General features: G+C 34.5%; 1 long non-coding RNA gene across 1 annotated transcript; it reads left to right on the top strand.

The window, feature by feature from the left end:
- The first annotated feature begins 206 nt into the window (after positions 1 to 206).
- On the top strand, positions 207 to 24,980 carry LOC125347859. The gene is made up of 3 exons (XR_007210276.1): positions 207 to 218; positions 6,841 to 6,844; positions 24,750 to 24,980. It is a non-coding gene; the product is annotated as an uncharacterized LOC125347859 (long non-coding RNA).
- Positions 24,981 to 25,581: the final 601 nt, after the last annotated feature.

The following is a 25,581-nucleotide window of genomic DNA, read 5'->3' as shown; positions in this document are numbered from 1 at the left end:
AGTTTCATAGGTTAGGCATTGGATACATTTCTTGTACTGTTTGTTACCTCCTCGCTCATCCTCCCCTCCCCCTTTCCCTTTCCAGCCATGAGTTGTTCAGTTGGTTTACACCAAATGGTTTTGCAAGTATTACTTTTGCAGTCATTTGTCTTTTTATCCTTTGTTTCTCGATTTTGATATTCCCTTTCACTTCCCTAGTTCTAATACCAGTACATAGAGTTTCCAATGTACTCAGATAAGATACAGTGATAGTGCAGGTACAACCACAGGAAGGGGATACAAAAGGATTATCAACAATAGAAGCTATGGTTTCACATAGCATGTTGAAAGTAATTACAACAGTGATATAAGTCGTTTCCATAACATGGAGTTCATTTCACTTGGCATCATCTCATGCATTCATAAGAGCATAGCTATTAGGCTCTTGTGATCATCTGCTGTGACTAGCCTAAACCTCTGCTAATTATTCCCTATGAGGGAGACCATAAAAGCCATGCTTCTTTGGGTCTGGCTCACTTCACTTAGTATAATTTTTTCCAAGTCCTTCCATTTCCTTATTAATGGGGCAATGTCATTCTTTCTGATAGAGGCATAAAATTCCATTAGGTATATGTACCACATTTTCCTGATCCATCATCTACTGAGGGGCATCTGGGATGGTTCCATATTTTAGCTATGACAAAATGTGTTGTGATGAACATTGTTGTGCTGGTGGCTTTAGTGTGTTCTTGTTTGTGGTCTTTTGGGTAGATGCCGTAAAGCGGGACTGCTGGGTCATAGGGGAGCTCTATGTTAAGCCTTCTGAGGAATCTCCGTACTGTTTTCCAGAGTGGCTGAATCAGTTTACATTCCGACCAACAATGATGTATGGTTCCCTTTTGGCCACATTCCCTCCAACAATTGTTATTGTTAGTTTTCTTGATATAGGATATTCTTACTGGGGTGAGATGGAATCTCAATGTTGTTTTGATTTGCATTTCTTTTATGGCCAATGATGTAGAGCACTTTTTCATATGTCTCTTGGCCATTCTCACTTCCTCATCAGAGAAGTCTCTTTTTAAGGTTTTAGCCCACTTATTGAGGTGGCTTTGATTCTTCGCTGTTTTGTTTTGGATGAATTTAATTTTTTTTTTGTTGTCCATATATTTTAGATGTGAGGCCTTTGTCCATTCTATGGCCGGTAAAGATCTTTTCCCAATCTGTGGGCTTTGTTTATCTTCCAAGGTATGTACTTTTTAGAAACATTTGAGTATACTCATTAGTGTTTTGGTGATACATTCCATCGTATGATTTAATTGGAAAATTTTCTTAATCTGTAGTCAACTGATAATACGTCAGATTTCAATATTTTCCTCACTTACTTGTTTTCTTTACATTTTTTTCAGGATTTTTTTTTTCTGCCAGTCCTGGGCCTTGGACTCAGGGCCTGAGCACTGTCCCTGGCTTCTTTTTGCTCAAGGCTAGTGCTCTACCACTTGAGCCACAGCTCCACTTCTGGCCGTTTTCTATATATGTGGCGCTGGGGTATCAAACCTACGGCTTCATATATACGAGGTGAGCACTTTACCACTAGGCCATATTCCCAGCCCCTCAGGATTTTTTTTAAGTATCTTGTAAATGTTTGTGGTATGTTTCTTGGCTTGATACTCATAGGGACTTATTCAGGAAGACATTTATTCCTTAGGAGTCAGTTAGCAATTTGAAAGTTTAGTTAGAGGGGGACTTTTCCCTTAGTTCTCTGCTTAAATATGGCCTTTCCCCTGAATGCTGGAGATGCTCACTAATACAAATATTTCCAAATGTCTATCTTACTTTGTTGAGATTTGCTTACCGGTGAGACTAAAGCAGCTCTCTACAAAAACAACCTGTGAATATGCAGCTCATCATTCACCACATATGCTCCTACCCTTTCCTGCTAATGGCAGCTTCCTTAACCAACCCTAGTTCCAGTCTCAGTTTGTTAAAACCAGACATATTTGGGAGGTGGGGGTCAAAAGATAATACAGTAACACAACGGGTATAATGCACTAGATTGAAATGCTGTTTGGCAAAACAAAAACAACAACAAAAACAAAAACTGGGGGAGAAATTGCAATGAAAATAAAATTGTCTCTGTAGTTACACGTTTATGTCTCAAAACTCAATGTGGCCTAATTCCCAATTCATACTTCCTGTGTGCTTTTCTTTTTCCTTTGGTTGTTGCTTTCATGTAGTTGTTTATAGGATGAGTATAATTCCAGTCAGTAGCAGCTGCTCTGTCATGGGGGGGGGGGAAATAGTAGCAGTCTGGCACTTGAATTTTAATTTCCCATGAGATTTGTTTTCCATAATTTTTCCTTTTCAGTATTGATCAAAGCATAAATTTTAAATGAAAATCAGCCCCCCAAACACATATTGACCTGTCTGTGATAATTCCATCCAGTTCTACAGCCAACTAGAGAAGCAGAAGCTTTCTGACTCTTGTTTGTACCTCCTAAGACAGATGCTACAACATGCCTCAACATTCCAGGTGTTCGTCACCCATGATGAAAACAGATGCTAACAGTTTTCAATACAATTCACTTAGGATACTGGAAAAAAAAAGGAATACTATAAAATATTTAAACTAATCTTCACGATGGATAGTAAAATATAATTACAGATACAAAATATAAACAACTGCAAATAAATCATAGGTAAAATGGTACAAAGCAGTAATGATTGCAAAATAAATTTAGAGAAATTGAAAAGTCAATGACATGAACTTGGATATTAAAATAAATAAATTTTTAGAAAGAAATCTGTATTTGACCTGTTTTATAAACAATGACAAAAATAAGAGTTTGGGTATAACAATCAAATATTTAAGTTATATATGGAAATAGATAAATCAATGAAATAAAACATGAGAGATACCAATCTTTTTAGAAAATTGAAAACTGATGATCACTTTAGTAGTCATTTTAAAATATAATTTGCATTTTCTCTACAGAAATATAACAATCCATTAAATGTCTCAAGCATAACCTTGAGATATTTTGATACCTTCCATTATATGTATTTCATGTGATTGAATTTTATACTTATTTAATTAGTTCATATTATTATGGTTAAATTTTTTTAACAAAACTTCCAAGCTAGGGGAAGGTGGTTCACATTTACAATCTTTTTTTTTTTTTTTTCACATTTACAATCTTAACTACTCAGGAGGCTGAGATCTGAGGCACCAGATTTCAAAACCAAGCTAGCCCTGAAAGTTTAAAAGACTTTTATCTCCAATTAACCAATACAAGCCAGAAGTAGTACTGTGGCTTAAGTGGGAGAGTGACAGCCTTGTGCAAAAAAGCTCAGGGAGAGCATCCAGGCCTAGATTTCAAGCACTGGGGACTGGAAAATAAAATAAAAATGTTAATAAAGAGTTCCAAATTCTTAAGTTTAAAAAAGTCATATTATTCCACCAGCTCAATGTCATCCATTTCTGAGAATATGGACATGATATGTCTTGACTTTTTACTATTATTTTTTGAGTAGCAGCATCAGATATATCTAATAGAATCACCAATGTGATATCAAAAAGGTAACTAGAAAGATGAGTTCCATAATTTATGAGAGTTAATCTTACTTTGTGTAAATTACGTAAACTTGAAAAATGGTGTTACTTCATATTTATCAATGAAAGTCTTAGGTATAACTCAACTGATACTTAATATTATTCACAGCATATCAGAAATTAATTGAATATGAATTATTTTTCTATGAAAGAAAATCTATACATCTTAAATCTCTTAAATAAGCACATCTACTTACCATATATCTACTTAAGGATAACAAAGATCTACATTGAAATTAATATTTCATTTAAGGATCACAAATTGTAGATCTAATTTAATGTATCTTCATACCATTGTAATGGAAAATTGGAAATGATGGAACACAGAACTAATCTTATGCTACAGATGGCATTGCAAATCATAAAGGAACACTATAGATATATGTATATACATATACACATATGTATATGTATATCTTTTTAGAATAAAAATAAGAATGAAATATAGTACTATTGATTTATTTAAATATTTACATGCATATATTCACATGAATAGGACAGTGTAGCGTTTAACAATATAAAGTATACTAAAAGGCCTTTCTGAGTATTCTAAAGCCCTCTTAGGGCCCTTGGACTTGCTATCTTTCTATCATGATACATTAATTTCTTATTATTTTCCTATATAAGGTGGTGTTTAAGTATTTTCTGTGCATTATGATCTTTTCCAAAACATATGGTATATATGTAGGATATCATGCATAAATTTCTAACACATTCTCATTCCACAACTACCAACACAATAAATCGAATGTGACTAGATTTAATCATAGAAACAGCCACTGTGTCTGTTCATTGAGATTTGTTACTGTCCTGCACCCCACTGACTTTTACATTTCTCATAATAATGTTACATGCACATTTTCACTCTTTAAAAATGAGATCATAGTTGCATTTAAACTATTTTGTAGGGAATTAAAAGTACTGATGTACTGGGAGTTCAAGGTATGAAAAGGAAAAAAATGCATCAACCAATGATCCTGGTTGTTAGAAACAGAAAATTAATTTGTTAAAACACCTGATTAGGGGCTGGGGATATGGCCTAGTGACAAGAGTGCTTGTCTCATATACATGAGGCCCTGGGTTCAATTCCCCAGCACCACATATATAGAAAATGGCCAGAAGTGGTGCTGTGGCTCAAGTGGCAGAGTGCTAGCCTTGAGAGGGAAGAAGCCAGGGACAGTGCTCAGGCCCTGAGTCCAAGCTTCAGGACTGGCCCAAAAAATAAATAAATAAATAAATAAATAAAACACTTGATTAGAAGCTTTCTTTTGCTAGGCTCTGATGAATCAGGCCCATAGTCCTAATTACTCAGGGGAATGAGATGCGAGTATCATGGTGTGAAGCTAGTGTAGGAAGAAGAGTTTGTGAAACTCTTTTCTCCCAAGTTTTTACCAAAAAGTCGAAAGGGAAGCTATGGCAAAGGTGGTATAACAGTAGCCTTGAATATAAAATCTCATAGCTGGCACCAAGGCCCTGAGTTCAAGTCCCTGGACAAGCACACACACACACTACTACAATCACACACACAAGAGTTTTTCTTTGTTGTGGTTGATGTTGTTTGTTTTTTAATAAAGAAATCAAGTTTCTCTTGCCCTCTGTCTCTCTCCTCTCTCACTCACACTTTCACTCTTTAATTTTCCCTCAGCCTCCCTTTCTATCTCCCTACTTTTCCTTGCTTTCTCCCTTCTCTCTTAGGTCTTCTATGAATTAGTTATAGGCATATGCTATAACTGTCCCTACAAAACTCATCACAAAGCCTCAGAATTATTCTTTACCACATGTATAAATTTTCTAAAAATGGAACAAGTATGTATAGTGAATACTTGTGGGACGTAATCTGCTTTGGTACATATAAATAGGTAACTCAAGTGGAAAAGCAGGTGGGTTACACTTCAAGCAGCTCCCTCTACAACTGCTTGTAGACCTCCACCTGATCTGCCCTCTCTTGAGGTATCTCATTCTTGATATACCCTGAACATTATATGCTATATTGTTTCCCTTCTTACATAATCACATGGCACATTAATGTTTTCTATATGTAAACACTGTGAAAACTTCCTTGTAAAAATATTCTATCATACAGTACTGCTTGTAAACAGAAGGACCACTTATCAAACCATCAAAAAACAAAGAAAAAAGGAGGGATGGTGGGAGGGAAGGAAGGAAGGAAGAGGAAAGAAGGAAGGAAGGAAGAAGAAAGAAAGAAAGAAAGAAAGAAAGAAAGAAAGAAAGAAAGAAAGAAAGAAAGAAAGAAAGAAAGAAAGAAAAGAAAAGAAAAGAAAAGAAAGGCATTCTTATCGTCAGATGTTGTTGCCTATAAACTAAAGTACTTAGAACTCTTGAGATATGAGGAACTCAGAATTGGAGTCTGCCCAGGGAGACAAATGAGAGAGAACTATATCTTTAACCAACAAAAAGCTAAAAGTTGAGGCATGGCTCAAAGGCTGGTTGTCAGTCATGAGTAAAATAGCCCAACAAGAACAGGAGTCCCTGAGTTCAAGTCTAAGCACCAGGTAGAAACAAACAACAAGAAAAACCTAAGTAACAAAATATCATTTAAAATATTAGATTCCTTATTCCTCTCTCTCTTTAAGTTCTTTGAATTATTTAATCTTGTAGAACACAGTAGAGAATAAAAATAGAGTATGCTACTGCTGCCTAGTAATTTATAGATTTCCTTTCATTGAATTCTATTGCACTCCTAAAGTTAACATTCCCTCTATGTGTCTGTATGTTGGAATAAGTTTGATGATTCTGTTTATACACGCCTATACATATTCTATTTCTAGCAAATGTTTGAAAAATTAATGACACATATATCTAAATGCTAGCCACCACTGTTATATATTATGCCTTTTGTTGTCCTTTTACACAAATCTTGACATATTTTAGACTTTTTCTACTGAATAGTAGCTTTAATTGCCAATTTTGTTTGAGCTTACTACAGTCACAATAGCCATGATTGATCAACCTTTCATCTATTCACTCTAAAACCCAAAATGCATTTACTAATCCCCTGCTGGAAAAAAAAATGTAGGTTAGTTTGAACTCACTTTACCTACATTTTTTTTTTTTTTTTGCCAGTCCTGGGCCTTGGACTTAGGGCCTGAGCACTGTCCCTGGCTTCTTTTCGCTCAAGGCTAGCACTCTGCCACTTGAGCCAGAGTGCCAGGGCTTCATGTATATGAGTCAAACGCTCTTGCCATGTTCCAAGGCCATGTTCCAAGCTCCCAATTTTCCTACTTCTTGAGCCAGGTCTCTGTCCCTTTTGACTCATTAGTATTAAGATAAGGTCTCACATTTTCTCTAAGCTAGCCAGACTGTTTCTCCTCCGTAGATAGTATGGGAGGCATGAGCCACCATGTACAGTTTTTGTTGTTGTTGTTGTTTTCATGAGAAGAAATTGTGTGTGTGTGTGTGTGTGTGTGTGTGTGTGTGTGTATTTATCCCCTGGCCCCAGCTTGCTTAGAACTGAAATACTTCTAATCTTTGCCTCCCATGTGACTAGGGTGAGGATTATATACTATGGTGCCTAGCTAATTGGTAGAATTTAAGGTGTTGTTTATTTTTCCTTAGACTGGTGTTGAACAGTGATCCCTCTGATCTCTGCCTCCTGAGCAAGTAGGATTATACATGACCCTGTCTCGTTAAGACCCTGCTGAAAGCTTTTAATTTCATATCACTGAGACCTGCTCTGTAAAGCAAATTGATTCTTCATATCAATATTCCTTTCAGGTTCCAACTAAAACTCTTCAAATTGCTCCATTAAATAAAATTTGGACAAAATTACTGTACATATTATTTTTAATAGATATTTAACATAAAAATTAAGATAAAACCCATGTGGCACTTATTTAGAGTAAAAGGAAGTTACCATTTTCCAATAGTATACTTTTGAAACATTTCGTGAAATTCAAAATTATGTTAGCTTCTCTACTGAATTTCACATATGGCAAAATGTCTTAAACAATTGCATTTGAAACAAAATTTCATAGTAGGGTTCATTATTAGAAGAAACTACTGATTAAATTACTAATTACATATAACAGAGACAATAGAAAAGAAGATATCAGAAGAATGCTAAATGACCAGGGAAACTAGAAAAAATATATTGAAAGTAGAAATAAGTAGATCATCAATCGGAATATTTTGCATAATTCTATATTATACAAGAAATAATCACATAATTGTTTATAACTAACATATACTTTTTTGTTTGTTTGTTTGTTTTTGTTTTGCCAGACCTGGGCCTTGAACTCAGGGCCTAAGCACTGTCCTGGGCTTCTTTTTGCTCAAGGCTAGCACTCTGCCACTTGAGCCACAGTGCCACTTCCGTCCATTTTCTTGTATGTGGTACTGAGGAATTGATCATAGCGCTTCATGTATATAAGGCAAGCACTCTTGCCATATTCCCAGCCCCCTACCCTATACTTTGATGCCATTAGAATAATGTTAATGAAAACATTATTAGAAAATAGCTTTATATTAATTAGTAAGTTATCGCCTGTACCAAAGCCTGAACTCAGTACTCTTATTTCACTTTATTTCTTGCTTATAGTTGCAGCTGTACTAATTAAGTAAGGCATCCAGCCCTGAATAGCCTCTTTAACAAAATAATAACATGTATTTCTATCTAAAAAGTACTGAAATGTTCATAGTTATAACATTTATTATGTGGAGGGACGTTGGATTTTTGATATTCTATGCGTATCATGAATTCACTCAATCATTAATGCACTCCAAACCTAAAAATGAATTTAAAGAATGTGGGGGTAGATGATGAAAATATAACTATAGATCTTCCTACTGATAGCAATAGATAGTAATATGGATTTTCCACACATTTTACTAATGTTTATTCCTAGCAATAGTATCAGAAGATAATGCAGTGCAATGAAATGATTCAAGCTACAAAATAGAAAGTTTATATTTAGATCAAATGGAAATAAGCAAAGCAACTCTGTCCCTCAGCTCCCATAATGAGCTCAATGAAAGAAGTTAAATTATAAATAAAGCAATATAAATCAAGCCAGATTATTCTTTATATAAAACATATCAGATAAGTTTACATAGAACTCCACTGGGAACATAAAATAATTATGTGAATAAAAAGAAGTTCTGTTTGTTTTAAGGCTTATTTCTTCCAAGAATATAAGATAGTTACTAAATTTTGTTTGCCTGGTACCAAGTGTACTAGCAAGTTTACTAGACAGTGTTCCTCAGTAATGTATTTGACAATCCTGTCATCATTCCCATACAATGTGACCAACTCAATACTTAAATTCACCCAGTTTAGATGATAACCTTTTATGTAATTGAAAAACACATAGCCAATCACTTTATGTGATATGATTTACTGAATATTTAATCACACATCTTACCATTGATGAATTTCAAATCCTTTCATTACTGTAAATTTATTGTGTACAAAAGTCTTGGTATCTTCTTTGTATATTACAAATACCTGTATTTGTCATATATATTGCACTTATATTTAGCAAATGTCTCTGTGTGTGCGTGTGTGTGTGTGTAGACAGAGAGAGTGAGAAAGAGAGAGAGATTTCTTGGTATGTTTTGCTTAAGTGCTTTAATGGGCATGTGTGTTTTAGTTATATTTACTAAGACCTGGATACTAATGTAATCTTCTTAGCAAAGGTGGTAAGCAAAAAATAGCTAACTGTTCATAAATACAGAGTATGAAAATTTCTTGAATTTACACATGTACAAGGATTGGAAAGAGGAAATATACTATGAGGAACTTTATTTAGCTGCAGAATTGTATATCCTTACCTAAATACCAAGAATCACCAAATTACGATGCTATTTTTATCTATGATGAGTTGTATATGCCCAAAATCCATATGGTAAATCGCAAAACTCTAATGCAACAATATTAGGTAATGAGGTTTTTACAGAAGCAATAAGTACAATCATGAGTCAAGTCGTGATCCCCAATCACAATTGTCCATACAAGATGAGATACCCCAAAGTGTGGTTGCCTCAATCATGTGAGGACCCTGCAAGCCATTTCCAGGCAAGAAGTAGTTTCTCACCTGAACCCAAGTGGTTGGCAGATGGATCTCAGACTCCAGCCTCTAGCACTGAAAGTAAAGAAGTTCAGGTTGTTAAAATCATCCGATTATTTCATCTTTTCTGTAGCAGCCCAAGCTAAAATCAATAGGAAACAACTAAAAGGGGATTTAAAATATAGATATCAGATTGCACAAAAATGTCCCCTTTAAATAAAGATCAGAATTTTTTATACTAGCCAGGTGCTCACACTTGTAATCCCATGTACTCAGGAGGCTGAGACCTCAGGATTTGGGCTCAAAGCCAACCCAGGCAGGAAAGTCCTTGAGTTGTTTTGTTTTTAATTTTTATTTTATTGTCAAGTTGATGTATACAGGTTATAGTTACATACATAAGATAGATAAGATAGTGAGTACATTTCTTGTCATTCTTGTTACCCCCCCCCAAAAAAAAAAAAATCTCCAATTAACAACCAGAAAACCAGCAGTGGCTCTGTGGTTTAAAGTAGTAAAGCAGTTGCCCTGAGCAAGAGTTCAGAGACATTGCTCAGGCTCTAAGTTGAAGCCCCATGAACCAATAAAAAAAATAACATAAAAAATTTATAGTTCTCATAAAATAAGTTGAATGGTGAAAACCCTTTGGTATAACTACTTAAGGAAGATAAAATAATAAAATTTATATGAATAAGAATAGTTTAAAAAGAAAGACTACTAAGGACCTATCGAATATGAGATTCAGGAAAACATGTTTTGGCTACTTCTCAGATATGATACCCCCACAAAATAATGAGAAGAGATATCAAGCCATTGAGAGAGATTTGAGAAATGGTGAAGAGGTAGTTTTCAGCTGGTGTGTGTAGAGAACTATTTCTCTGGTCTAGAAAGCAGTACTACTCCACTGTAAGATAATAAAAAGCAAGAATTGGCTGCACATTTGCTCCTGTTTGTTCCCTCTACAAGGGACTCATATTGTCAACATCCAACTAAGCCCTAACACAAATCACCAGGTGACTTTTCACTAGAGCACTGTCAGTAACATAGAATCCAAGGCACCAAAAGCAGGCACCAAAAGTCCAAGCAATATGCTTTACACAGGTGTTTGTCACCTATCCCTCTGTAAACTTCCAAGTTTTGAGAGCTAGAGTAGAGTTCAAATTCTTCTGTCTCCTTTTTGGTTACTGAGGCAGCCTCCTGAGCTGAATAAGTTTTTCTCCTGTTGGTGCTTAACATATTTCAGTTTATTCCTTACCTCTATGTTACTCAGACTTCAATTATGAAAGGAAGCAATATTTATTAGTCTTTACTAGTCTTTACCTGTCTTTCCTAGTTAACTTTGCCTCTTTGTGACAAGATTCCTGACATACAAAACTTAGAGGAAAGTTGTTTTTTGAGTTGTAAATACACAGTTCTTATATCCATTGACTCAGTCTATCATGAAGTAGAACACATATTTTATTGTATTCATAACTTCTTAAAATAGTGTCACCAACATTATTCCAAAATTTGAGCACAATTAAATTAATAACTGAAAAATAATTATTTCCAAACTTATGGCATCTACCTAAGAAGGCAAAACACTTTCTAGATTTTTGGAGTATAATACATGTATAAGAATATGTGGATGCCTAAAAATTTCCCTGTGTTTCATTTTTCTGGATTCATATATGTTATATAAATATTTTGTTCTTTCATTTAGCATCTCAAGAGTTTTGTTGCAGTCAATTTTGTGCCAGGCCTAGGGCATGAACTCAGGGCCTGTGCGCTATGTGTTAGCATTTTGGATCAAGGATAGAATTCTACTACTTGAGACACAGATCCATTTTTTACTTTTTTTTTTATTTTTGATAGTTAATTGGAGATAAGAGGCTTACAATCTTTCCTTCATGAGCTGGCTTCAAACTACCATTCTCAGATCGAAGCCTCCTAATTAGCTAGCATTACAGGTGTGAGCCATCAGCACCTATTATATATGAGTGCTGATGTATTTTAGAACAAAATAATACTCATAAAATACAAAGGGCTTTCAATATATAAGAAGCAAAAATTCTAACTCAGTGCTACAGATCATAAATCAAAGGTTTGTAGTTTAAGGTGTCAAAATTTGTTACATGGAAAAATACAAAATCAGAAACTCCTAATATATATTTGGGTTCTTCTTATTTTATTTATTCTTCAATATATTTGCTTAGTCTTTGAGAGAATCATTGTTACTCTAAAATGCAAATCTTAAATACAAGGAAATTATCACAGTGTGAGGAGTATAAATTTTTGATACCCACTATCAAATGTTATTTGCAAAATGCAAATATAAAATTTAGAAAGGCAAGATGAAAATGGGAAGACTATACAATTTTGCATGTATCACATATATGAAAAATACATGTAAATTTTAGACAAACCCCACTTAATACTCAATTTTTCTTACTGATTTTTAGATATGAATAAGTGAAAGTCACTAGTGGAGTGTTCCCCACTCTTACCTCTCTGTTAGCAGCCTATTCACTCCCCCCAACCACTGTTTCCCTCACTCTTCCTAATTTTGTAGAATATACATTGGGTTCTTGGCTGTACTCTCCTGTCTTGCCCTCTTTATCTACCCCTTTCCTACCCCTTGTAACTCTTATTTGTGTACTCCCTTTCTACCCCTTGACTCCAAATAAGTTCTTTCATGTACACACTTCCTGGATAATAGCAATATTTTTTTAGAGATGACAGCATAGAAAGAAGGAAGTAGAGACTCTGTGCTTAAGAAGAGAAATAAAGGGCTGGGGATATAGCCTAGCGGCAAGAGTGCCTGCCTCGGATACACGAGGCCCTAGGTTCGATTCCCCAGCACCACATATACAGAAAACGGCCAGAAGCGGCGCTGTGGCTCAAGTGGCAGAGTGCTAGCCTTGAGCGGGAAGAAGCCAGGGACAGTGCTCAGGCCCTGAGTCCAAGGCCCAGGACTGGCAAAAAAAAAAAAAAAGAGAAATAAAAAGTAAATAGTAGCTACAAAATTTAGATTTTAAGACAATATTTCCTGGTCACTTATGACACATGCATGTAATCCTCGCTACTCAGTAGGCTGAGCTCTGAGGATCATGTTTTAAGCTAATTGGAGGAGATCAAACAGGCAGAGATACTTATAAGCAATTATCCAATGAAAAAGCAAAAGGTGCAGGCATGGCTGAAGCAGAGTGTCAGCCTTAAACTTGGAAGATACACAAGACCTTGACGTTCCGAGTTCAAGCCCCAATATCAGCGTGCACACATGCGCACAAATACACACACGCGCACAAATACACACACATGCACACACACACAGCATAAAATAAAGAGTGACAATTCCTGCTGAAGTCTATCATCTTTAGGTCATTCCTCTCAGTCAATACTAATAATTCGGTACCATTACATCCATTGGAATTAAAATTGGAAGTGGTTATCACTAGGTATTCTATTTCTGAGTGTGTGCGGTATAGAGACATTTCTGAGAAAAACAACAACAACAACAAAAAAAAACACAACTCACTGTAAGATAAATGCAGTAGCTCAAGTCTTGTGGATTGGACAACTAGTCCACTAAGACGGTCCAAAAATGAATATCTTATAGAGGTCTTTCAACAACGTTTACCTTTTCATTTGTATCAGGAAACTGTTCCCAATTACTCTTTGGGGTTGTCATTTATAAACAACAAATTAGCAAGAGCTCCTGAGCAAGAGAAAGTAGTGACTGGCTGTCTGTTCTATTTTTTGATTCCCTTAGTTGAGACAGTCATGAAAATGCCAGGATTTAAATTGGGAGAGTTGGGGATGGTATTTCCATAGATTTCAAGAAAGTTTATGTAAACTTTAACTCAGCCATTTCAGTGAATTATAAACGTGTTTTATCCACATCTTAATAGCATCCAAAGTCATTTATAATCCAATCACCACATGAACCCACATAAAATATTATGCATGCATATGTAAGTAAATTACTTCCACACTTCATGTTACGCACATCATCACTAAGAGCACTTGCAAATGGGAAGAAAAAGCAATTTGGATCATGTGATGTAACAACCACATTTGTATCATTTATCTGGTATACATTAGCACCAGATCATGAGAACTTTGCAAATATTTGCTTATGTTTTTAAAGTATGTTTTTTAGTGAATGTAGAGAGTTTTCTTCCTTTTCTTATCCAGGACAAAATATTTCACTTTCAAACTAATTATTGTTGATTAAAACATTAAAGAAGTCCATAGAATATCAAATAGTTTGAATTTAGAATGTTTTCTAACAATGTTACTGGTAAAAAACATTGATGAAGACCATTCCTCTTCAAAACCTTACTTTTAAAAAATTTCCAACAGAAACAAGCACTAATTACTAACTTAACCTTAGAGTTACAAACAGAAATGCGATCTTATTACTATTTTAATAGGCATTTTACAGTTATTGATGAAAGTAAACATTTTTGCTATTACAGTTTTCTACCCCTTTTTAAAATTCAAATATTATTATATGATTTATTTGGAAAATTTCTTGTACATTTGAAGAAAATCTATTTGGTTAATTTCTTTTCTATTGTTTGATCTGTTGCCATGATCTGTCAACCTTAACTTTTGATTTTTAAGCTTTAAAAGACCATGTAAGAGACTATTCCAACATATTTTTCTTCATATTTGGACTAACAATTGTTTTAGTATGAGGCACCTATGGTTAAAGTCCTTGTTGGTTTGATATAATTTGATTAATAATAAGTAATTAGGAATGTATAGTTTTTTAAATAAAATCAATTCTTTTTAATAATTATTTATTGTCAAAGTGATGTACAGAGGGGTTACAGTTTCATATGTCAGCCCACTGGTACATTTCTTTTACTATTTGTTACCTCCTTCTTCATTTACTGGTTAGGATTTGGCGCTCTCAATTGTTTTTATTATGTTATTTTGGGGAGCATTTTGGTTCATGGCTTCAGAATTTTCAGTCCTTGGTGTTTCTGGCTCAATGATGAGCTGGGCATTATGGTAGTATAAATGGAGACAGTGTAGGAAGGTGTTTCTTTGTGTTGGACAGGAAAGGGGGAGGAAGAGAGGAGAGATGAATGACAATGTATGGAGAAAGGAGAGGAGAGAGGAGAGAGTGGACATGCAAAAAGGAAGAGAAGCAAGAGTTCAGGGGATAGAAAAGAAAAGGGAGGGTACTGTGTTTTATTACAGCCGCTAAAGAGATACTCCTAGTTTGTCCAACTACATCCTCCAACTAGAAAGGACTCCTAGAGTTTCCATCATCTTCCAGTAAGGCATCAGATAGAAAGCAAGCACTTAGGACAGGGAACTTTGGAAATATTACAGATGGAAAAACCTGCCAAAGCTTTTGCATCCACAAAAGCATCTCTTCTTAGGAAATCTATATATCCTTGTGATGTCTCAGTGATTGAGATATTGGTTCATTTATAGGAATGCATCTTTGACTCCAGAGAAACAGAACACAATTAGATGACCCCCATGGGAAATTCTGAAACTTGTGAAATGCTGTTAACCAAAACGCCTCATATTTGGTCAATGTATTATCAGCCAGTCGTATCCTGCGATACTTTTTTTTTTATTTATCTTACATCTTGATAATTATTTGTCATTAGAAAAAAATCTGAGAGCTAGTAAGATGATATATTATACTGATATCTAAGCTTAGGCCAAAATGTCTCTATCACCATATGTTTACATGTATATGTGTATGTATATGCATATAAATGTTCATATGTATATATACACATAGATGCATATGCATATATATAGAAAGAGGCACTATATATAGTGTATGTATATATATATACATGTATGTAGAGAGAGAGGGAGAAAGAGAGAGAGACAGAGGGAGAGATGGAGAAAGGCAGATAAATATAGGTATACAGATATAGCTCCAATGGTAGTAAAAGTATTGATTTTCTTCAAGAAATATGGAGTCTATGTCTGTAAGCTCTTGCATTTGTTTCATATATCTTCACTCAAATTGTAATCTTAAATGTGACATTGTTTCTTCTATGTCTGAGAATTTCAACAAACCTCATCCCACCAGTATTAGTTAAAACTAATGAGAATAGGCAAATATATATTTTTTCTCCTACCATGACACATTATAATTTTGGTCTCTCAACCCCTACCCCAAGATTTAACAGTTAATTAGCACATCATTTAACTTGTGAAGACAAAGCATTCATTAGAACGGCAGGTTGTTGCATCTTAATTTATTAGGGATGCATGCCTTTTTTTTTCTTTCCGTAGACACAAAATAACATTAAAAAGTGTATGTGATACCTTTTTAGGGAAGAGTTACCAGAGTTTTGAAATATTTTAATAAAAATACACTTACAACACAGTTTTACAAAAATATTAACAAAATTTAAACTTCCAATACTTAGTATAATTGTTTCTGTAACTATGGCTTCAGATGTTCTATACAATACTAGTCAAGGAGATTTTACAGCTTTTAACACTATGGAATTAGGTTTTATACTATAACAATGTTGACACTTTTAGCCTTCTATGGATAATGCTTAAATAATGTCATTAATTAATTATAAAACCACTTATATCAAGTTAAAAACAGTTATTCAGTAATATGAACTTATTAACACCATGTGTCACTATCCTGTCTAAACTATACCAATACCTACAAGAATTTGACCAGTAACTTCTTACAGTTGAGGAAAGGGCTTTGATTTTCACTGTCACCCAATAGTGTCCTTCTGGCAAATACCTGCCGACAATCATCTGTTCATGGATGTCTATAAACAGAAAAGCCTTGGAATAGTAGCTGTATAAAAGCAATTATTTTCTTGGTGGTTACTATAAAGACATTAGAAAAGGTAGAAAAACATTGGCAACCATTGATACAATTCTTTTCATTCTAAAAACTTCTCTAAAGTTACCATTGATTTTTCATGCAATTTAGACGATAAATTAATCAATAGATTGCAGCATTCTATGCTGAAACTTGAAATTATTATTACATACATCTTCACTTCTAGGAAACTGAGCACCATATGTTAAATGCTCAGTAAGCACTGTGAACTCTACTTAAAGCAATGAATTTATGAAATAAGAATTCTGACATGTAAGGTTTAAGAAGAATAACTAGTTGGGAAAAAATAAAATTTTGCATCCAGATTTCAGCTCTTCTATTGTCAAATTACATATTATTTTTAGGGCATAAGTACTATGTATAAAGTCTATTACTGTCTTATTCCTTGAGTGGATATAGTATTTACATTTTATAGCCTATCTTAAAGTGTTAACCGAATTTCTTAGTAATTACTAAGTAATTACTGGAAAAATGAAAGTCTAGTATTACTATTCATATATTATAAAAATATCTTAATTACAACTGTGAAGACAAAGGTAGACAGCTGTTAGGTTTCTTCTTGAAAGGTCCTTAAACTGTTTAGTGGAAAAATACCTAAGGATATTTACCTTAAAGCATACATATTAAGGATTAATATAGACTTGAACTGTAGTTTAACAAGTATTTATAAATATGAATTTATATGTTTTCTCTGCAATGAAAAATATATTACTTTTTATTAATTTTATTCTTTTTGTTGTTGTTGCTGAAGTACTGAGAATTTGAACCCAGGGCCTCCTGCATGTTAGTCAAGCACTCTAGTAATAAGCCATATTTACTGCCCTGTTCAAAAATTATTAGTTTTTTGTTTGTTTGTTTGTTTTTGTATTTTTCAAGGCTAGCACTCTGCCACTTGAGCCACAGCACCACTCTGGCCATTTTCTATATATGTGGTTCTGGGGAATCAAACCCAGGGCTTCATGTATATGAGGCAAGCACTCTTGCCACTAGGTCATATTCCCAGCCCCCCAAAATTATTTTAAACAATGTTAAAGCATTTATGACAAAGTGTTAAAGTATACTTTATTCAATGAGATAGGCAATTCATTTTCGGAAATTAGGCTTTCTTTTACTGAGAGAATAACATTACAAGACATAATTGTAATTTTCATTTGTGATGTAAACCAAAAAAGGTTAGATGATGCTGTAAAACATATTAATCGTCAAAGTCATGAAAATGGAAAGGGTGTATTGCCAAACACTACATTGTTCATCCCTAAAGTCTAGATCAGAACCAGTAAATCTAATGAGACTCTACAGTAAGTCTAATGAGACTCTACAAATGCTTATATTTTGTTTAAATACTTGAAATGATACTCCCCCACCAAACTGAAAACTTAAATACATATGAAATTTTAGTTAGATCTATATTAAAGAACAATAATTTACCAAATTATCATATAGATTATTGCTTTAGCATGCATGAAAAGCGTATTTTTTTCATGCCCTGGGTGAATAATGAAAGTAATGAACCTAATCTAGTGTAATATTCAGAAATGTCTACCTGTCAAAAGATTTCCATTAAGGGAGACAGCTTCACAGTAGTTTAACTGGCCTTGAGCAGACATGGCCAACAAAATTATCTTTATCAGAAGTGTAAGTTAAAATTAATGTCTCTTGAATGTAATATAAAGGAACTGATGTTGTTGAGATTTTTCAAAATGCATAACTGCCAATTCTTTCTTTCTAAAATTAAATAAGAACACATATCAGGTCATCATATCTAACCAACAGAAACAGGTCAAGATATACATTTTATTAACTAGTGAGACTATTCAGAAGTGTGGATTTAAACATGTGGCTCCAAGTCTTACTATTCATTTAAAAAGGACAATACAGAGAACCTTTTCCTCAAGTCCTATCCAATCTGTTTAATATCATTAAGTAGTTTTTGTAAGTCATAAAATTAAGCAATATATACTACTTCAAGGCAGTCCTCCAAAGCTGTATAATCTCTGTGTGCAGATTCTAGTAGGCCATCCCTTGTAGTCACAAGAGAAGCTGGAAAATAAAGACGCTTCTACAGTCGGATGACAAGGGTCTCAGTAAGCAGCAAGCAATTACTGCTTCTCAAACAAACAAACCAAAAAATAGGGTTAACCAAAGTATCTCTAACATCCTTAAATTAGGACCTAAATTCCAATCCTTATTATTAAACTCCTAAAATGAAAAAAGAGTATCTGAAATAAGATTTAAAACTAGAGGATATTGCTCAACAAGTGTGGACTACAACTTATTCTCCTTTATACAATGTTCTTTTTCTTTCCACAGAGCAGCTGAGGCATAAAAAGAAATGGATTGATAGAACCACATCTAATCTAAGGTGAGATCAATGTAGGACTCCAAAGATTCTAAATTCTTGAGGCAGATAAAATAGAGGAATAAGGATCAGAATAGTTTCCCTAAGGATGAAGGTAGATACTCATGCTAATTGTAGTAAGCTGGAAAATAGATGTGCAGTAAAATCGAGAGTGAACATATCTAAACAGTAGATCATGAGTGGAAGAAACAAGTGTCACATGGGAGTCAAAGCAACAGAAAGACTTTGCCCAAAGTTTGTTGTTATTTCTCCTTGTGGGGATAGGACTCTGGAGTGTTACCAAGGGCACAAGGTAGAAACAGAAAAAGATTTCTAAATTGCATTAAACAAAATGTCCTAGAGAATGTCTAAGCCTGCTTCAGAGTTTTTGAGTGAAAAATGAACATCACTAGACCAAAGATCCTAAAATTAGAGAATTAATTTTGTTATTGTATCTACAAATTTATCTTACATATCTATATATTACTTCTATTATGATGGGGCTGGGGATATGGCCTAGTGGCAAGAGTGCCTGCCTCGTATACTTCTATTATGATATAATTTAAATTGGTCCAGGCTTACATTAAAATACATATAAATGGCTCATGTTCATATGACAATTTAAATGATGCTTTTCAAATGAAGTTCAGTAAATGAAAACAAGAGGTTTTTCTTGTTGTTTTTTGTGTTTTTGTACTGCTTGCAGTTATTTCCTTTTGGTTATTCTGTTTGTCACTATTTTTGATTTCTACACACTTTGGCTTGTATATATGTTTATCTGATTTGGGAAGGGAAAGGAAATTACACAAGTATTGGGATACAGGTTGAACTATTGGACAGTGGTACTCATTAGGTACTATGTTGGAAATGATCTTTACAACTTGGGGCAGAGAGGATCCCAGGGAGATGGGGAGGAGTAGGAAGAGGGAGAAAGTGAGGAAGAGGGGAAGTAACTGTAACCACTCTGTACATCACCTTTACAATAAAATTAAAATTAAAAAAAGTTGTTAGGATTAACACACACACACACACACACAGCTTGATGGAAAAATCCTACAGTTTGAGTGATGTAATTTTTAATAGAGTAAAAACTCTATATAAAATTTATACAAAATTCATATAAAATATAGTCAGTAGAATAGGAATAATAAAGGGGTGGGGGAAGAGATGGATGTATATATAGATGATAGATAGATAATATGTATGTAATTAATGTTACATATGCAATTCACTTTGATTATACTTTTAAAAGTGTAATATGTTTAAAATTATTTTCTGAATGATCCATTTCAATATAAAATAAATAGATACGTTTCTATACTAGTTGGCCATGTAATTTATCATACAGATCTTGACATTTTTGATAAAGAGGAACTACTAAAAATGATGTCAGAGTAAAGGAAGTAGACAACTATTTTGAGCAAATTAGAACATAAGGCCTCCCTAACTAGAAGGTTTTAATTTCAAAGCACTAAAAGTTCCTTCCAGTCCCCCACACCCATAGCTCTTCTCTGAACTAAAAAGCAAAAACAAAACAAGCTGTTTGTCAGGGATGGCTGTGCATTTAAGAGGACAGCTGGCTTTAGCCCATCCTGCCTCCTTCCAGCTTCAACCAGAAGAGAAGTCCCAGCCCCTGGGAGCGAGCACGTGTGTGCCATCATGGCGGCAGAGCCCCCAGAGACCCAGCCCTTGGGGAGTTGTGGTCTCTGCCCATAGAGGAAGTTCCGTGACATCACTTGAGGGACAGCCCATTCAGCCAATCGTTAATATTCAATTAGTCCCTCCTCTTCCTGCCCGCCATTACCATTATAAAACCTCCCCCTGATTAAAGTTTTTTGAGACTGATGGAACATCCAGACTGGCTCCGCGCGTTGGCTCCGGACACATGAGGGGGACAGGGAGGGGGATTTCGGCATCTCTCCTCAGCTTAGTGCTGTCCATAAAGATACGCTTTACTCCTTCTGCAGGCGGGAGGGGTAGAGCCGAGTTTCTTTCATAGTTTGGGATTTGGGCATCTCCCCGGGAGAAATGTGGAGATGGGGTCTTGAGCCCTGACAGCTGTTTCCTTATCTTAAAACATAACTGAGCCAGGTGCTGGTGATCATAGTTCTCCAAAGCCAATGAAGACAGGACATTCTGTAGACCATAGTCTCTTCATTTAACAGTGAAAAAAGGCAGAAATTGAGCTGAGGATCAAGTGATATCTTGCTGGTTGTCAGCAACAGAGTTCATGAAAAGCACCCTGGTCCTGAGTTCAAACTGAGGCATATAAATCTTGAGCAAAGAGTTACAGTGGAAGTTTTCATGACTAGGATAAAATAGAGTGGGTGCAGGAAGAACTTGTGTTTCCACAAAAGAAAATAAAAAGTAGTAAGTAATGACTGGATGCATCAAATATAGAACTTCACTTGCTTGAATATTAAGATGAAGCAGTCATGTCTGAATATATAGTTCCTAAAGCTGAGTTATCATTAACCTTGAGAGAGATTTCATGGTGCATGTTTTATTGTTCTCATTTTATTTCTAATTCACACTGAGATCTACTGCCAAGCAACTTTTCTTTCTCCTTCAATAATTACCTGAAATCTAAACTTCTGCTAGAAATTTTCCATGATTAAGTCATTTAAAGAAATTAAACAGTCTTGAGCAATAATCAGTCAGAGCAGTTACCCATTTTAGATGAGTCATCTGAATAATAAATGTTTAAAAAAATGTCTTCAATGCAGTTTTAGCCTGAATTCTTTCTATAATTGCCGTAATCCCTCAGCACAATTACTAAATGTCCACACTTATTTTATAATTTTACTACCCAAATAGCTTGGTCCTGTTCATCAGCTTTGCAAATTAATAGTATGTTAAATGCACCAGGATAGCTTGCTTTGAAGGAATGTTAAAAAGAATTTTTGTAAATGGCTATTAAAAGTGACTGAAATTACATCCACAAAGTTAAAGATTTCTTATTATACAGTAAACCTGTATTTTTTGAAAATTACATTCTTCCCATGAAATTGAAATTCATTAGTAACAAATAATAGCACTATTAACAACAATAAAATATGTATTCATTTACTCCCAAATATATGAGAGAAATTGAGCCAGACACTGTATGTTTATCAACGCTTAAAATAAGGGTCTAAGCTACTATCATTTTGCTTCTAAAATTCATAACTTGTGTATAAACTTACCAACTCTTGAATGACTGCATATATATAAATATATTATATGTATACATATAAGTATTATATGTATATGTATTATATGTATATGTATACATATAATGAGGATTTTTTCTTTATAAAATACGTTAACATTTTAGGAAATTGCTTTGTATGAAAAATGAACTAAATTCTTGCTGGGCACTGGTGGTCCATGAATGTAATTCTAGCTACTAGTTACTCAGACAGCTGAGATCTAAGGATTGAAGTTCAAAGCCAGCCTGGACAGGAAAGTCCATGAAACTTTAATCACCAATTAACCACCAAAAGACAGAAGTGGAGCTATGGCTCAAGTATGACAGTAATAGTTTTGAGTAAAAGAGAATCAGGGACAGTGCTCAGGTCATGAGTTCAAGCCACAGGTCTGGAAAGATAAAAACAAACAAATGATAAAAACGTAACAATTAACTTCACAAATAGAAAACAGATTAAAAAAATAGAGATAACTAACAAAAAGAAGTTTCTTTTCTTCTGTGTTTACAAAACTGTTACATAACCAATTGTGCTTTTATTTCCATGTTTCTCTGAAAAAGTATTGAATTGCTAAACTTTTTCATTTATTTATATATTAAAAATATTGAATAAACATATAAAACAAGTATAAATTACAATGTAAAATTTTGTTCTAGATGTGAAGACTGATTATAAATCTGTTTACATTCTAACTTCTTCATACTAGAACTCTAATTTTGATTCTTAGCCTTGTAAAAGTTTCAGGGGATGTCTTGATTGCTTATAAATTATTATCAGCCAATAGATTTTCCTTACAAATTTCTACTCTCCCAACCTTATGTGATACTAGCAATGAAGTGACCTATTTTACATCTTATTATCTGCTTGATTCAATAACAAATACACTAGAAGGCATTGTATTCCAGAGGCTGTAGAGTACAAGGACTCAGAAGCCAAATTATAATGTTCCAATCTCAGAGATAAAAATCAAGGTAAAACATAATGCAAAATGAGAAACAAGAGATAACCGGGAAACACTCATGCCTTTAAATCACTATGTAAGAGAGAATTTGATGAAAGAATCTGAGTCTAAGTATGCAAGATTCATGCATCTGTATCCTTTTCAGAAAAGTTTTCACTGCATAGTCATGATTCAATTCTAAAGCCAGAAGTTGAGATTTGAGCATCTGTACAGATAGACGCTTTATGTTCCAAAGTTCCAAAGATACTTGTCATGTAAGAGAGAGAGAGAGAGAGAGAGAGAGAGAGAGAGAGAGAGAGACAGAGACAGAGACAGAGACAGAGACACACAGAGACACACAGAGACAGAGAGAGAAGCAAGTCAGGAGCAAGGAATTATAGACAAAGGATAAGTTAACTAGCAAGGAAAAAAAACAGAGGATTGATTTTTGTTTCTTTAGAAGAGGCAAGAATGTTTGTTATACATGGGTAGCCAAATAAGGTCTTATGAATATTAAATGGATGAAAACTGTGAACCTTACATAGTGAACCACAAATATATGTAGTGTATCATGAATATTTAGTACACATTCACTTCATAAAGATATAATATTCTTTGGCTCTTCTGTACTTTTTGATCCTGAACATTTATTTCACTCATCAAATATGAGTAACATTCTCTGAATTTTAGTTTTTAACAAACATTACTCATGGTATACTTATCTATAATGAAAACATCTTAAATAATATTGCCCCTGCTTTACAAACAAAAATACATTCACCTAAGAGTATTGCATATGCTCAAAAGCAAATGTACATTTCAGATATAAGGAAAAATGATTGAAGACATATAAGGAATGTATTTTAATAAAGCCAGATGTCATATTTTCTGCCTGCTCATTTCCTCTAGTGTTGGATACTGGTGCAGGAACATGATTGCAGTTGCAGCAACATTCATTTTGCTTCTATAATGTGGAACAGTAAATGTGTGGGAGAAGCAGTTGTTACAGGATTAAAAATAAAACCTATGCCTTTCATGTCATTTTTGAGTCTTTGAATGAAACTTGAATTGTTTAATTTTGGTGCATATGAAGCAATGCCCCCCATGCAGTTAGAAAATATGAGGTCATCTTGGGTTTCCACCCAACAAATATACCTAACGCTTTAAATGTCCATCATCATCTGCTCCCAAGATCTCTATCAGAGGAGCCACAAATGTGTTCTTAAAACTCAGTTTTCAGCTATAAAATACGAAAGAGAATAATGGAAAGAAAGATAAACAGAAGGCAATAAAAAGAGAAAGGGGATAAACTTTATGAGGGTTAACAGGAACTTCACACTCTTCAAAGACAGAAGGTATAGAAAAAGTATTTTAATGCATAGCTGGGTACCTCATCCTACTAAGGAGTAATTATGGCATATACCTCAAATGTCAAAAGACACTGGACTTCTACCATACCTGGCAGTAGTAAGATACAATTTCCATGTCTTGATAGACTGTCTCAGAGATAGTGTGCAAATGAGACCATGTCACAACATGCCACAATACAAAGGTATGTATTTTCAGTGTACTCCACATTTTTTTTTTTTTTTTAGAAAACTGCCTTTATTCTATTAGTTGGAAAAATTAACTGGTACAGAAAAAAGTTTAGTCAGCTGGAGAGAAGAGTACCCCCAATGTCTCTCATGAGAACGGGTGGCTCCTGTGGGAGGGAACCTAAATACAGTAAGAAAGGAGCACTGTGAATTAGAGCCAGACACTGCAGTCCAGGTGAAAAAGGTTGTGTGTCTAATTACCTCAGGCGTGACACCAAATCCTGTATCCATAGTATAGCTCCAGAACAGGGCACTGGGATGAGGAAGGGGCTGCTTTCAGAGATATGGCCATATTTTATCAGGGAATTTGACAAAGAGGGAATTTTAAAAATGAATTTTTCCATCTGACTTTATTTCCAGATACACTCCCTTGTTTTGTTTTCTTAAAAAAACAATACACTGTTTTTTGTTTGTTTGTTTGTTTTTGGTGGGAATGACAAGTATCAGTATTAGGAAATCCAATTATACAGAAAATGCATCTATTCTGGCGTATTTTTATTTTTAGTAACATACATTAAGTGGCACTAATTACACAGTAACTATAAGGTAACTAACATGAAACCACAGAACTGTAACTGCCACAGCTGCCATGGACTTTCCTCTCTGGCTTCAGTACATTTAAAAAAACAAAACAAAACAAAACAAAAAACCTGCATGTCTACCCTGAGCTGTGCCGATTAAATCTATTAAGGAGTAAAAGCTCTCAAGTGGTGACCCACCAGATTTTATGGCAGCTGAGAGATGATAGGCAGGACATGTTAGTTATAAAGTAGTTACAGCCTAATTCACGAAAGTTACCATTTCTCTTTCTAGAAAGAAGCAAGAAGAAATTCCGTGAATTAGCGCCCGGTGTGTCAGGTGGAGTGCAGAGAGGGCTGTTAGAATAGTGTCAGACGGGCTGGAACTCATTAATAATCATGGTTGGCTTCTAAATACTGGTAGCAAGATGACTTCTGATTTGTAATCTTAGGTAAATTATAGATAAATGAAAAAGGCCAGTAATCATACACCAAGATTAATAAATAGCACTTCAAAATTAACTGCGTGAGGGTTGTGCTTGCAGCAAGGTT

Source organism: Perognathus longimembris, chromosome 3 (genome assembly GCF_023159225.1).
Source record: "Perognathus longimembris pacificus isolate PPM17 chromosome 3, ASM2315922v1, whole genome shotgun sequence".
NCBI lineage: Eukaryota > Metazoa > Chordata > Mammalia > Rodentia > Heteromyidae > Perognathus > Perognathus longimembris.
The sequence above is the reverse complement of the archived record's forward strand: the minus strand, read 5'-3'. Positions and strand labels throughout refer to the sequence as shown.